The sequence below is a fragment of the Tursiops truncatus genome, chromosome 11, assembly GCF_011762595.2.
Source record: "Tursiops truncatus isolate mTurTru1 chromosome 11, mTurTru1.mat.Y, whole genome shotgun sequence".
Lineage (NCBI taxonomy): Eukaryota > Metazoa > Chordata > Mammalia > Artiodactyla > Delphinidae > Tursiops > Tursiops truncatus.
In genome coordinates this window covers 29,927,937-29,942,604 of record NC_047044.1, presented here as the reverse complement: position 1 = coordinate 29,942,604, position 14,668 = coordinate 29,927,937, and the positions used below count along the sequence as shown (strand labels likewise).

Sequence of the window (14,668 nt, the reverse complement as noted above, 5' to 3'; positions counted from 1 at the left end):
CCTCATGTAGACATCCGAAGAAGATCATATCTATTGCACACTGAGGTCCCTGGAGGCCGTGGCATGGCTCTTATGATTTGATGTTTATAGCCAAAAGTAATTGGTTCAATATAATCCCGACCAGGACGTGGTATTATTATTTTTATCATTATCTTGCTAGAGCCATAAAAGGAGAAAGAGATGCTATGGAAATGGATACAGATGCTGTTGTCACCTTTTCTTGAGAAGAAAACAAGCAGTGATACTATTCTTAAAACTATGGCGTAATTCTGAGCCCATCCTATGCACTCAATAATTATCTGGGGAAGCATGGGAACATTTTCTCTATGTATTTAATGGTGATGAGCAGGTATCACTGCTGTCTGGAAAGCCATTGTCATCTTACCCCAGCAAGAATGTTCTCAGATTCAGAGGTTTGACACTTCCTGGATCCAGACCATGGGATAAGTTTGGGTATTCTCATTTTGTCAGTTTCCCTGAACTGCTCAGTGTCACATGAACAAAAGAGAATGAAATAACCTGGGGACAGCTGAAGTGCTGCCTTCATGACTTCAGAATTTCTATCCCAACTGAGCGGCAAATGGAATCATGTTACTGGCCATAAAGAGGTTACTTTCATTGAGCATCTTCTACATGGCAGGCAGAAGGTAAGCTTCTTACTTCTTTAGCCCTGATTCTCCCACAAACCCAACTGGGTAGGAATGATTATCCCCAATCTACAGACAAGAATACCAAGGTCCAGGGAGGTTAGGTAAATTATTCAAGTTTATAGAAATAGTAAGTGACAGAACCAGATTCTAATCAGCTCTTCCTGACTACAGCGCCTGTGAGTTCTCTAACACATCACTCTGTTTCACTCTGTTTTGTAGTACGGATGTGAAGTGGTGGAGATGAATTGAGTCATGTGCTACACACACTTGATCTTCTTGACTTCTCTCAACAGCTCTAAGAGGTTAGTGTTACTATACCCATTTATAGATGAATAAACTGAGGCTTAGAAATTATGAATAAGTTGTATCCTAACTTTCTATACTAAGGGTTTTACTTGGTAATAGTTTCTAAATAGCTGTAGATTTCCACAGCATCCTGCCTGTGTTTTCACAACTTGGTTTGTGTGCATACATGTGGATGTTTTTGATTCTTTGAATCCCACAGAAAGGCGATCTTCCCAGGGTGGATAAAGAGTTTATGAAATAGGAGAAAATATGTAATTGGAGGGTAGTTGGCAGGGCCCCTTCTAAAGTATTCCTTGGGGGCTCAAAATTTGAATGTGCATTACTGAATATAAATCAAGTAGTCCTTTATTTTTTGCTTACTTATTTTTAATATGCCTTAGGTCTTCTCTATGAGGGAAAAAATAGAATGAGACAATAAATGCATGTTTCTTTGAAAATAGATTGTCAGCATCTACGTTTGAGTAAAGAATAAGCTGGTTCCTGAAAGACTGTTTTCCATAGAATGGAGTCTACCCTCCTCAAATCGGTACTTGAAAAAGGGACCTTTTCATCTGAGAGGCTGGTTTGTACTGTTGTTGTCAAGCAGCTTTTTACAGATGCTTCCACCCAATAGGAACTTCACCCAGAGTCATTGAGTTAACAGCTTGGCGGTCACATTGTGATTTATCAGTGATGTTGCTCCTCTGAGTGCAGAGCATATAAAAGGATGCTGTTGCATAGCGGCAATGATCATGGATAAGACGGACACTTCAGAAACCAAGATTCTTAGTAAAATAATAACACTTTCTCTTCTGTACATGCCATGATGCAGTCTCATGGATAGTGTGGCATAAACTGTTTGAATACAGTTTAGCCTTTGTAAACAGCAAATGTGTTAGTGGAAATCCTGAGAGATTATTTGGGATGTTGGATTTTGTTTTATAGCATCTCACGGTCCTTATGCTCTGCATGAATTACTAGGTTGGGGGTTTAGTTTGGGGTTTAAAAAGATCAGGCCTTTTCTCTTTGCAGTGACATTGGATTATAGGCTGACCTCTGAATGTGCCTGAATAAAAGCAACTCCAAATTTGGGAGGATGATTGGATTATGATAAAGCTTTCAGGATAACTCCAAGCACCTCTACAGCAGCCAAAGGATTTTCAGGGCCACACCAACACACAGTAACTGGCTCTAATTCTTTTTTCTCTGGCTTAAAGCCTCTGAAGAAACTTAATAATTAAAGAGCTAAACCATCAGAGAGTTTTTAAGGACTTGCACATAACTGCTTGTTTTGGCCCCATCTAAATACCTGACAGGTTCCAGACAGAATGAAAAGGAGCAATGATCTAAAACGATTTTAAGACTAGGGTGTATATAATAATATCCTGGTTGCTTGTTTGGAATGCAGGAATTAGACTACAGAGCTGTAGATGGATCCATTAGCATGTACTTGCTGGTCAAGATTGTGGCACACCCAATCCCTTGAAAGAGACCCACCCATTTTTAAGCCACCCACAAATAGTTTTCTTGGTTTATTCAGGACTTCTGCCTACATGTACATGTTTTTCTCTTACAGACCACACAGCATGTCTTGTGGGTCAGGAGAAATATGGAGGATGTAACAAACACACTTGCTTCCTACTGGAATGTGTGTCTTCTGTCCAGATTTCCTTCAGTTACCAAAGTCTGACCATTTCAATTTCTCAGATGTAGTAGAAAAGGTTTGCTTGAGATACAAGTCAGGTTTGTTATAACCACTTCCAAAGGATACCTTTAAGTCAGGTGGCATTTGAGTGTATAATAATTGCTTTAATATACATTTGCCAAATAGATTTATTATTGCCATATTGAATAATTTTCCCTATTGTGGAGAGGGATACAATAGTCTGAATTAGCCCAATCCTATCAAACAGGAGATTTTTTTGGTCAACTCGTCTTATTTGGATTCCTTGCTTAAGTGTGCTAAGTAGCTTTCTAAGATGGTCCTCAATTATTCCCAAGTCCTGGTATGCATGTCCTTATGTAACCCCCTCTTCTCTAGCATGGGCTGGGCTTAATGACTGGCTTCTAACAACTAGAATATAGCAACAGTAATGGGATATCACTTCTGAGACTAGGTTATAAACCTGTGACTTCCGTCTAACTGCTGCTCTCTGGCTATCTCATTCACTCTGATGAAGCCAGCTGCCATGTTGTGAGCTGCCCCATGGAGAGGCCCATGTGGCAAGAAGGTAAGTGTGGGCAGCCTCTGGCCAATAGCAAACTAGTCATAGAGGCCCTTAGTCTAACAACCTGCAAGGAACCAATCCTGCCAACAACTACTGAGTAAGCTTGGAGGTAGATCCAGCCCCAGTTGAACCGTGATATGACTGATACTTTGACTGTAGTCTTGTGAGAGACTCTGAGCGGGAGGACTTAGCCATATCCAGATGTGTAACTCACAGAAACTGTGAGATAATAAATGTGTGTTGTTTTAAGCTGCTATTTTTGGGGTGATTTGGTGTATAGCTACAAAAAACTAATATATGAGGCAAAGAACCAACCTTTCCCCCTCTCTCTTCTTTTCTCCCCCCCACCCTACCTCTGCTTTTTCCAATGTTGATTAAGCAACTTCTATGTGCCAGGCACCACGGTAGGTGTTTTGAATGCAGTATTGGACACGACAAATGTGATGGCTGCATTCACAGGGCTCATCTCTTGTTGAGGAGATAAACCCTGAACAAATGATCTAGTGAGTGACTTGATAATAAAAGCAGAGTACTTTGGAAACATGGCAGGGGGACTTGAATTATTCTGGGAGAGACTGGTCATCAGTAAGACTTCTTAAGCCATGAAATATGAATGGGGTGATTTTAATTTGATTTCCCATGGAGTATGCTCACTGGAAGAGAATTCTCTTCCCAGAAGGCATCCAGCCACACAGACACACCTATATTTCCATAATGTGATAATGTGGCATTTGAGAATGGAAACACAGTTGGCCCTCAGTATCCACAAGGAATTGGTTCCAGGATCCCCCGCAGATACCAAAATTTGTGGATGCTCAAGCTCCTTATATAAAAAGGCATAGTATTTGCATATAAGCTACGCACATTCTCCTGTATACTTTAAATCATCTCTAGATTACTTATAATACATGATATAATGTAAATACTTGTCAATACAATGTAAATGCTATGTTAAAGTTTTGCTTTAGGGAACTTTCTGGAATTCTCTTTTTCTGAATATTTTTGATTTGTTGTTGGTTGAATCTATGGATGCGGAAGCCATGGATATGGAGGTCGACTGTATCAGCCGATATCGACTGTATCGGCCATCTGCCGATGCTCAAAAGTTTTTCTTGGTTAAATAATTCTTGTTTGCGTGTCATCTGACCTATTTTTTAAATTAAATTTATTGCTTGAGGGCTCGTCCCCTTGCACTGCCCTCACCACCTCCAGGTAGTGTGTCTCTGCATTTTAGTAGGAAATTTCTATAACTATCTGTTAAATTACAAATAGCTAGGAACTTGAGAGTGTTGCTTGAGAGTGTTGCAAGAGCAGACATGATTGTTGATTATTTCTATGCTTTTTTTTTTTAAAGGAAAAAGAAATCCCCAAAGTTCAACTGATAGTGATTATGAAGGCCACTTCTATCAAAACACACAGTTGAATGATATGAGGATGGCAACTTGTATGTGTTTATTTTCGTCAAACTCAATCTGCAATATCCTTATCAGCTCTCCCAACATTCCTAGGCCCTGGAACTCCACAAAAAGGTCAGTGTAAAGGGACACCAAAATTTAACTTAAATTTGATAATCCTTAGAATTGTTATGATAAAAGGGCTTAGAGTAATGTAGATGGATGTGTCCAGTGATATAGGTGATAAATGACTGTGATGAAGGTGATAAAAAAATGAAAAAGATGGGAGTTTATTCAACTGGGGGACAAAGGATGTTTTTTATAATGAGGGAAAAGGACAGAAATTAGTTGGTAATGTAGAAATCATTGCTGAAGACCAAGGCTGTGAGTGTTCAAAGTTGGATATAATAATAAAAGTTGCAATGCTTCCTCAAAGTGATCTGGGAGGCAAGCGTGGAGGAGACACTAGGGCTGGTTCTTACAGTCATCTCTGGGTTAAGCAAATAAAAAAACAAGATGGGATCCACAGTTTCAGATTAGGATGGTTTCCTTGGCAGACTTGTGTGCAGTGTTTCTGACAGTAGAGAAAAAGGGTGTGCAAGAGGAGAGGGAAAGTAGAATCAGTATAGATATAGATGCCAGTATAAGCAGACCTCCTCCCCACGTTTCTGCCTAGTAGCTGATAAGATCTCCTCTGAATGCTGGCAGGTTATTGCTCATAGAGAGGACTGAAATATGAATATAATTAGCCTATAACCATATGAGGACAATAGAAAGCAAGATGGTGTTTTTAGAAGACCGAAAATTCTAAAGTTCCTTAATAAGCTTCTTAGTATAGTTCATTTTATTTGTTTCTGGAACCCAGGGAAGACAAGCAACAGTTTACGATTATGGGATTATATATGACACATACCGAATATATGATTTATATGAATCATAAAATGTACGATTTTTTATACTTAGCATGATTTAATTTAGTTGCTGCTTAATTCCTGAATTCTCTTAAGTTAAAAAACCCAAAAGTTATAATTAACTATTAATGTTAATGAATTTAAACCTTCCAGAAAGCACAAATCCAAAAGGAAGTGTCCAACAGATGATATGAGCCAGATATTTTATGGCCTTTCTTATTTTAGTTTCAAATAGTCTAAACATCAGTGGAAAAAAAATCTCTATAGAGTTTTTCTGTTTTATCCTTCTAGAGCACAATTTTCTGGCCTGATACTGAGTATGGTCTTCCAACAGGTACACAATTATCTCACATTGGCAGTATTTGCCATCTGCCAGATGAGCTGGGCAAAGAATCCTCTATAAAAGGCAGGGAGAATTCAACAGATGAGGAAAGTACATAGTGAGATTTCTTTCTTTTTCTTTTTTTTAAAAGTAAATTTATTTATTTATTTTTGGCTGTGTTGGGTCTTTGTTGCTGCTTGTGGGCTTTCTCTAGCTGTGGCGAGCAGCGCCTACTCTTCGATGAAGTGCATGGGCTTCTCATTGCGGTGGCTTCTCTTTCTTGCCGAGTATAGGCTCTAGGTGTGTGGGCTTCAATAGGTGTGGTTGGCGGGCTCAGCAGTTGTGGCTTGCGGGCTATAGAGTGCAGGCTCAGTAGTTGTGGCGCACTGGCTTAGTTGCTCCATGGCATGTGGAATCTTCCTGGACAAGGGCTCGAACCTGTGTCCCCTGTATTGGCAGGCGGATTCTTAACCACTGCACCACCAGGGAAGTCCCCATAGTGCGATTTCATAATGCAGCATGGTGGCATGGTTATTGCTTAATTGTGGTCAAGGTTATGGATGTATCTTTTCATTGTAAATGACAGAGAACATGACTCAACAGCTAAGGTAACAAAGAATTACTGGCTTCTGGGACTGTAAAGGCACAAATATTGAATAGATAAGGCTGGATCTAGCAGTTCAACCATAGCTGGCTTCTCACAATGCCAGATGGCTGTCAGTGTTTCTGGAGGTCATAAGTGTCCTTATTTATATCCATCAAGAAAAGTGTGTCAGTGGATGAGCAAGGGATCTTTTTTTAGAGGCCTCCATCAAACGTCTCCTTACATGTTATTGATCTGCACTGAGTCACAGTCTCATGTCTAATCAATCAGTATGGACATGGGAATAGGACCTCTTGATTGGCTGAAGCCATTCTAGGCCTATCCCTGAAGCAAGGGAGGGATCAATTTCCTCTTGAAGTACATTGATTGAATGAGAGAGGATCTTACACTTGAACAAAACTCAGAATACCATTGTCAAATGGAAAGAAAATGGATGTAGGGCATCAAACCCCAGCAAAATTCTCTGAAATGGGCAAAAAGCTCTTTCACATTGGGATGGGAAGGTGTCTAGAGTTCCCTCAGTTTATTATATTAGATGCAACTGGAATGAAATGTATGGCCTTTCGCTATAGGCTAATAAAGGAAATGGCTGTTTCTCCTGTGGAAATGCCAACAAGTTCAGTGTAGAAAGGGGGAGGCAGTGTGAGGCCATTGGAATGGTATTTAGGAAGGCTCTGGTTCCCAAACAAATACAACCACAAGTTGGATATGTGACTCTGAGTCTTTTAACTCTTCTGGGCCTCTGATGTCAGGTAGCTTGTGACTTTAAACACTGTGCCTTTCTCTGAGATGAGCGGGTGTACACAGCATAGTTATGGATTATCTATTTACAAGAATATGTAAGAACTTAGAATTTTTGTATCATTTTCTTAAGCTACGAATAACGCAATGGCTGGTAAAAGGACGCATAGGTTATTATTTCTTCCATGAATGATTGAGACAGGGCCATAATTAATCAACAGTCATACAAATGCCAAAAACTGGTAAAGTGGTTTAAATAGGAGGAAAGAAATCCTCCATACTAACCCACAGGTGACCTTCAACAGAGAAAATGGGTTTTATGCCATAAATAAACATAATAAGTTAATGAACAGGAAGTGGCTCATTGTTTAAAAAAAAAATATCATCTGATTATCTCTTGCTGATTATATAAATGCCAGAGAGCAATTTTAAGTTTTCTAAAGATAACTAGCATAATTTACAAATGCCTTTATACAGAGTAGCAAAGGAGTGTGCATGTGAAAAAAGTATGCTGACCTTGCCAAAAGACCTTTATAAATTAAGGTGTGAAAGAGAACACAGATTCTGTTATACCATTCTGTCACTGACCAACACTTTAAGCAAGAGTTGGTAGCTAATTCTTGATTTCTGAATAAAAAGATAAAGAATCCTTTCAGAGGAAACAGATGCAATTAAAACAGACAAATCTCATCAGAGTATTAAAACCAGTCTTGGGTTTTTCACCAGAAGTTCAGACTCTGGAATTAGGGATTCTGAGATCAGATCCCAGTTCCAGGACTTGCAGCTTTGGCAAGTCACTGAATGTCTCTAAGCCATGGTTTAAACATCTATAAAATAGGGAGTGAACAGTACCTACTTGATAGACTTGTTGTGGGTATTAAATGAGGGAATGGACATAGAGCCCTGAGGATAATGCCTGCACATAATAAATGCTCAAAACCTGTCATCTCTTAGAGAGGGACTATATTCTCCTTCCTGGCTTCTGTGTAAGAAACTGCATGAATGTCATACTTCAGGGATCAATGTCATAGGTTAACCAGTTTTTCATGACTCACCTCCACCCACTCAATGAACAGAAACTCATATCATCCCAGGCCTATTCAGCCTGGTTTGGTTCACCATGATTTTGCATTGTCCAGCACAGTGCCTGACCTAGTAGCAGGCATGCAATGAATATACATTAGTGCTGTAGCCTGGGTAAGCAGGTAGCTGCTCTGGCCTGCTGGGTGGTGCTGATGAGGGAGCTGGTCCCACTCTGGCCAAGCGGGGGGGATGTGTTGTTTTAACTTGTTGCACATTTTCCTTTTCACTGTCCGGAGCACTGACCAGGCCTGCCTGTTCCCCTCAGTCTTCTCGCCTAAGCCAACCCCACCCATCTAACTCCCTTATCCATTAACACACTCTCTTACTGCTTTCAACATGATGTTTCAATACGGTCTCAGCATATCTGAAAATAAGTGTCCTTCTTCAACCATTGCTAGAAAATATTTTTATGACTATAGAAAAGATTTCCTGATCTTTCATTTCTTTCTCACTTTTCAAACCAGAGATCTTTACTTGCATGTGACAATATTGGACAACTACATTCTTTTGCCAGTTTCTGCAGCGAAGGAAAAAAGCTGACATTTCTGAGTACCAAAAATGAAGCAGCATTGTGCTAAGTGCTTTTACATAAATTACATAATTTAGTAACCTAATAACCTAAAAGATGTAGCAAGTGTTAATATTTTTATTATAATCCAGGAAACTGTGGCTCAGAGAGCCTAAATAAATGGTTCACAGACTAGCAAGAGCCAAAACTGGGATTTAAATAGAATTTAAAAGTCATGCTATTTCTATTTGATTCCCTGCCTCCTCTATATTATATGCTTTTGATCATTTTCATCACATACTCTAGTCATCTTAAAGCACAGGTCAAATGTTGCGTATTCTTTTATGCCCAACAATGACTTTGTTAAAAATGTTTCTTTTTTTTTTGAGTGAAGATTTAACCAGTATTCTAGAAGTAAAATGAATCTCACAAGTCCTTAGAGAGAAACTGAAGCACAGAATGTAAGAGCATAGAATTTGGAATCAGATAGACATGATTCCTGGGAAACATAATTAATCATCTTTCTGAGCCTTAGTTTCTTCATCTGTAAAATGGGGATTTTAACACCTAACACAGAGGGGTTTTGAAATGAAGTGAGGTAATACCTATAAAGCACTTAGCACCAGACTTTAAACAGTATGCTCCCTTCAAGACCAATGGTTCTTTCCAAGAGGTACCCAACTAGGTTGTGAATTCTCTGAACCCACATGATCCTCATGTCTCAACTCTGAGAAATAAGAAAATAGGTACGGTAAGGTGTGAAAAGAGGAGAAAAAGTACTCATTTCCAAAAGGGTGGGTTTTGGCACCTAAGTTTTTCAGTAGCTTCTGGATTGCAGCTGCCTTCAAAAACTTGGACGTTGCAGTTGCGAATACACAAAGAATTAATACGAAGTGGAAACAAATGTCCGTAAACATTCTAGCAACCTATGAGGCCAACTAGTTTTTCCCAGTTCTAGTTTTCTTCATCTTCCAGGTTACCTACTACTGAATATGAGCTATAAACTAGCTTACCTACTTTAGTAAAAGATGTTTTGTATGTTTGACCTTTAAAATCACATATGTCAGAGAAAAATTTTTCCCCTTCCATAATAAACAGCAAAATGCTTCTATACCTCCAATTAAGAATACTGGGAATTGTTTTTGAACAAAGATAAATCAAGCAATCTCCTTTATTTAACAATTGTTTAGAGCAATATAAGAGAGAGAGAAAGAGAGCATGCACATTTTTGTTTTTTAACAGTCTGTCCAGTTGTCACATGGATTTCTTTCTCTTAGTCACTTATAGGTCACGAAGTTGGAGAAAGAGTGAGAGTTTACGCAACCAACAAACAAGTTTTTACCACAAAGAAGAATACACTTTTGTTTATCTAAGTCTGGAAAATGATGAATCTCTTAGCAGGTGATACTCACAAACCCAATACGTGTAGTTCAGGCTTTAAGAAGCTTAAACTTCCTGCACAAATGAAACTGATTCCCTGGAATGTACCTCCCTTCTCAGCCACACATCCTGGCTTGGGAAACTCATACTCAGCTTTCAAAACAGCACTGAAATATCACCTCCTCTTTGGCTCTTCCCTGGAGGGTAACTGCTTAGTATGTCCATAGCACCAGGAGTGTGCCTCTAATGCAGCTCTTCTCACTCCCTGCCAGTGGTTTGTTTAGGTGAGTGTCACTGCCACTGGGTGTGGGTACTTTGAAGGCAGGCATTCTATTCAGTCCTTTGTTCCCAGCCAGTATCCCAAGGATTGGGATATAGTTGTTTACTACACTTCACTGAATGAACAACTGTAATATTGACCGACTTTTTTACCTACTGTTTTAGCTTTTTATTTCTTTGTTTTAGTTATTGGTTATTTCAATTATTTGCTCATGATTCTGCTATTTGAGCAGGGCTTTGTGGGGCAGCTCTTTCTGTTTCACGTGATTTGGTTGGGATGGCTCTGCTGGGGCTGGAAGATCCCAGGTGGCTTTAGCTGAAGTAGAAGAAAAGGCTGAGGTCTAGATGGTCCTCTTTCCCTTACATCCTCCAGGGCCTCTCTCCATGAGGCCTCTCTCTGTGGGACAGTTGACTTCTTACTTGGTGGCTCAGGATTCAGGAGGGGGAAAGTGGAAGCTGTCAGGCTTCTTAACGCCAGAACTCTCACTTTTATCCCATTCTATTGTTCAGACAAGTCGCAACCCACCTCAGATTCAAAGAGAGGGGGAAATCAATGGAAGGAATGGAAGGAATTGTTGCTAGCCATCTTTGCAGACAATCTACCATGTTCTATGCTTGACACCTCAGACCTAAGAGCTCTGCTGAGGACTGGAAACTACTCTCTTGTCATAAATTATTTCCCTGTTATATACCGAGATTTTGTGGAAGATTTTAGAAATACTATTTTGCATTAGAGTTTTAAATTTTTTTTGTGGGGGGTGATTGTGGGTGGGTGTAATTGTGGTTATTTGACTTTTCTCTGAAAATTTTCTATGACAAGATTTCTGGGTTAAGCTTGTTTCTGAAAAGAGGAAATAATAACTGCCTTAATTTTATGACTATTCTCTTACATGAGTATCTTTGGACTTTGGGGAGTAGTCAAATTGAGAGAAGTCATATGAAATAAAGTATCCTTTAAATTGAGGTCCAAAGAGAAGGTTCTCTTTAATAACAGATAACGGGGAGTACTTATAATATAATTATAGGTATGGCATTATATTCACCTATATTTCATTTTTGCCATTATGTACAACTATCTCCCCTCCATCCAAAGTAGTTACAATAACCTTTTCTTTTAAAGAAAATCTGTTTTGTAGTTTTCTCTTCTTCTTCTTCTTTTTTTTAAACAAAATGAAAGCTACATAAAATTAAGATGAAAGATAGAAAACAATTGCACACTTACTCAAGTGCCTACTTAAGCTGTTTGCTCTCCAGAGCCTTTTAAAAATATGATTTTTTTTTTTAAAGTAGAAGAAGTACAGGATACATATAATATTGGAGTTGGGAGAGAGAGGCCCCTATTATCATCTTGCCCAACACCTCCATTCTGTAGATGAGAGTGACTCTGGAAGTTACATAATGCAATATATGAAAAGTCAAGAAAAACTATTACTTAGAGAAATGTGTTAAGAATGAAAAGTCACAGAAATTCATCTTTGAAATGTTATTTAACTTTGTATATAACCAGAACTCTGGAAAAAATGGGAAGAGATATATATGAAGGCAATTAAAATACTCATCGTTCAGTAAATACCTTTAGCAAGAGAGACTTAAAATTCTAGTTCTCTTTACCTTTGAATTATAGCTAGATAAGGATTCACTGTTTTAATTACAAATCCTAATTTGGAAATGTTCATAATTTGTAAAAGTTAGTCCATATTTGGAACCCAGAATGCCATGTATTGTCTTCAAATATACTGTTCACATACAGAATAGAACATGTATGCATGTGTAACCGGCCAGTCATTAGCTTCATACAGAACCTATTCTTTCATTCATTCATGAGACAAATACTTATTGAGCTCCACTGATGTACCAGGTAACATTCTAGTCACTGGTGACACAGTAATGAACAAAACAGACAATCCCTTTGCTTATAATGAGAGTTTACAATCTAATGGGAGACAGTATTTTTTTACTTTGGAATGAAGCCTAAGCGAATGCTAAACGTTCACTGATGTTGACATCTCTGAGTGCAGGGAAATGGGAAAATACTTCTCAACCACTCTGAATTTGTCTTACCCTTTCCTCATCAAACTGTAACACTTCCCACTTACTAGCACATTTTTTCCCCCAACAATAATAATACAAAAATAATGATACTAATAATACAAAAGTTTTGTTGGATTAATTCAAAATGTTGTTGTTATTATCATCAATATTTATCATTATTCCAGCAGAATTAATCTGAATATTAGCATGGTATAGAGAACTGTAATGTAATACCAGAAAGAACTTGCAAATTCATGATGGGCACCTCTGACCCCCTTTTTAAAATGTGTTCATCCCTCAGGGTTCCTTCAGTAGCTTACTTGTATTTTAGCAAAATGTTCATTCATTTAATTGTTGTCTGTATATTTGCAATCATCATTAGATAGTGGTCTCCTTGAAAGTAGGACTATACCCTATTCATTCCTTTATATCTATAGCATCAACCTGATTCATTCAGCAAGTGTTTATGCAATCAGTACCTTATTTAAGACTTGATTGGATCCAGGATCATTGGACCTTGCAAATGCCTTGTGAGGCAGGTAGCACAGGTGTTATTTACATTTTATAGGGAAGAACCTGAAATCTCTGGAGGTTATTTATTTTATGCTCAAAGCCACAGTGCTTATGAAGACTGGACAAAGAATTTGAATTTACATCCTATGACTCCAGGTCCAGTGCTCTTTCTCTGAAACCTCAGCCCCTCCTTGCATTTATCTGTCTATCTCATTGTCAGGGGCATGTCTTCATCACCACTCTCTGTATTCCTGTTTTGTTTTGTTTTGTTTACACCTCTTCTACTTGCTTAACCTTGAACTGAACATTTAACTTTTACCCTGATTCAGTAGTCATAGGGGAAGGGAGGCTAAAACAAATAAACTGTTCTATTATTCTTTAAAAGATTAGTCACCACTTTTTCTTTGGCTCCCATACCTTTGATAAGTCTTAAGCAACAGAGTCACCTAAAAGAGTTCTAAGGCTATGAGTATCTTATTCTGACTTGAGCTTTGTAGTACTTTTCATTGTATAAAGATTGAGAAAATTTGAGTGAGGGGATGATACACTTAGAAGACCACAAGGCTGGCAACATGGAGGAAGAGAAAAACAGTTATAGAGAGATTACTTAGGGGACAATTATAAGAGAGTAACAAACACACACACAAGTTCTGACACGCTAGATTGCCTTACATTAAAAAGTGAAGAGGAAAAGATAATCCAGAAGGAAGGAGACTGAGAAAAAACAGTGCAGGGTGAGATAATGAGATCTTTAGTTTTCACATACTAAGATCAAAGTGTGGTCCTTAGACTATCTGAGCTTTTGGTTATCAAACCATAGTGGTACCCAAATATCTGACTTACTGATTCAGACTCTTGAAGTAAGGCCCAAGAATCTGCACCACAATAGCATCTTTAGGCAATTCTTATATACACACTAAAGTGTGAGAACCAATAGACAAAAGCAATGTTTTATGAAGTACTGTGTGCACATAAACCACCTAGGGTCTCGTTAATATACAGATTCTGATTCAATAGGTCTGAAGTGGGTTTTTAAACAAGCGTGTGTGTTTTTAAACAAGCTCCCAGGTGATGCCAATGCTGCTGGTGTGCCAATGCACTCTGAGTAGCAAGTTATTAGATACTGGGGTAGCTGCAGTGACGTGTGCTGTGGAAGATTAGATTGAAAAAGTAGATTTTAAGAAGCTTCACTGTGATTTATGACAGAATTCTTCTTTGGCAACTCATCAGGAAAATTTGCTAGAGATTTCAAATTACTTTGCAGTGTTTTTGTGGGTGGGACTCTCATTTGGACTGGCCAAGAGGCAGCTTGGCTCTATGCAATTTCAGTTGTAAAATACTGGATGGGAGACCAAAGGACTCCCTGTATTTCTGATGGGGGCTCCTGCCCTGCCTTTTCTAGTTTCAAATAGTTGGAAAAAAATGGATTCTTTGTGTAGCATATCACTCAGGCTAGTTTATTATTGCTCATCTGTTTTATTCCTGCCAATTAAGAGCAACAGCTGTCTTGCAGGGATGGTGGTCGTTAGGAAGTGACACAGCTGTGGGATTTAGATGAGATAACAGTTGTACAGCTAAGACAAGGCATCACTGGAATGCAAAATACCATAAGCCTGATTTATAGCACATATCCAAGGGGGAAAAACTTAAACCAAAATCAACTAAAATAACAACTCACCCTATAGGGAAAACAAAACAAAATATCAACTCAGAGATGTTTAGCCCCAAAGTCAAGTTTT

General features: G+C 38.6%; 1 long non-coding RNA gene across 1 annotated transcript in view; it reads left to right on the top strand.

Annotated features, from left to right (window-relative positions):
- The first annotated feature begins 482 nt into the window (after nucleotides 1–482).
- The window catches only part of LOC109552929 (uncharacterized), a 33,068-nt gene continuing 18,882 nt past the window's right edge, over nucleotides 483–14,668 (top strand). The window contains exons 1-3 of the long non-coding RNA XR_004528767.2: nucleotides 483–647; nucleotides 870–952; nucleotides 4,518–4,692. This is a non-coding gene — a long non-coding RNA (uncharacterized lncRNA). The remainder of the gene's footprint in view (nucleotides 648–869; nucleotides 953–4,517; nucleotides 4,693–14,668) is intronic.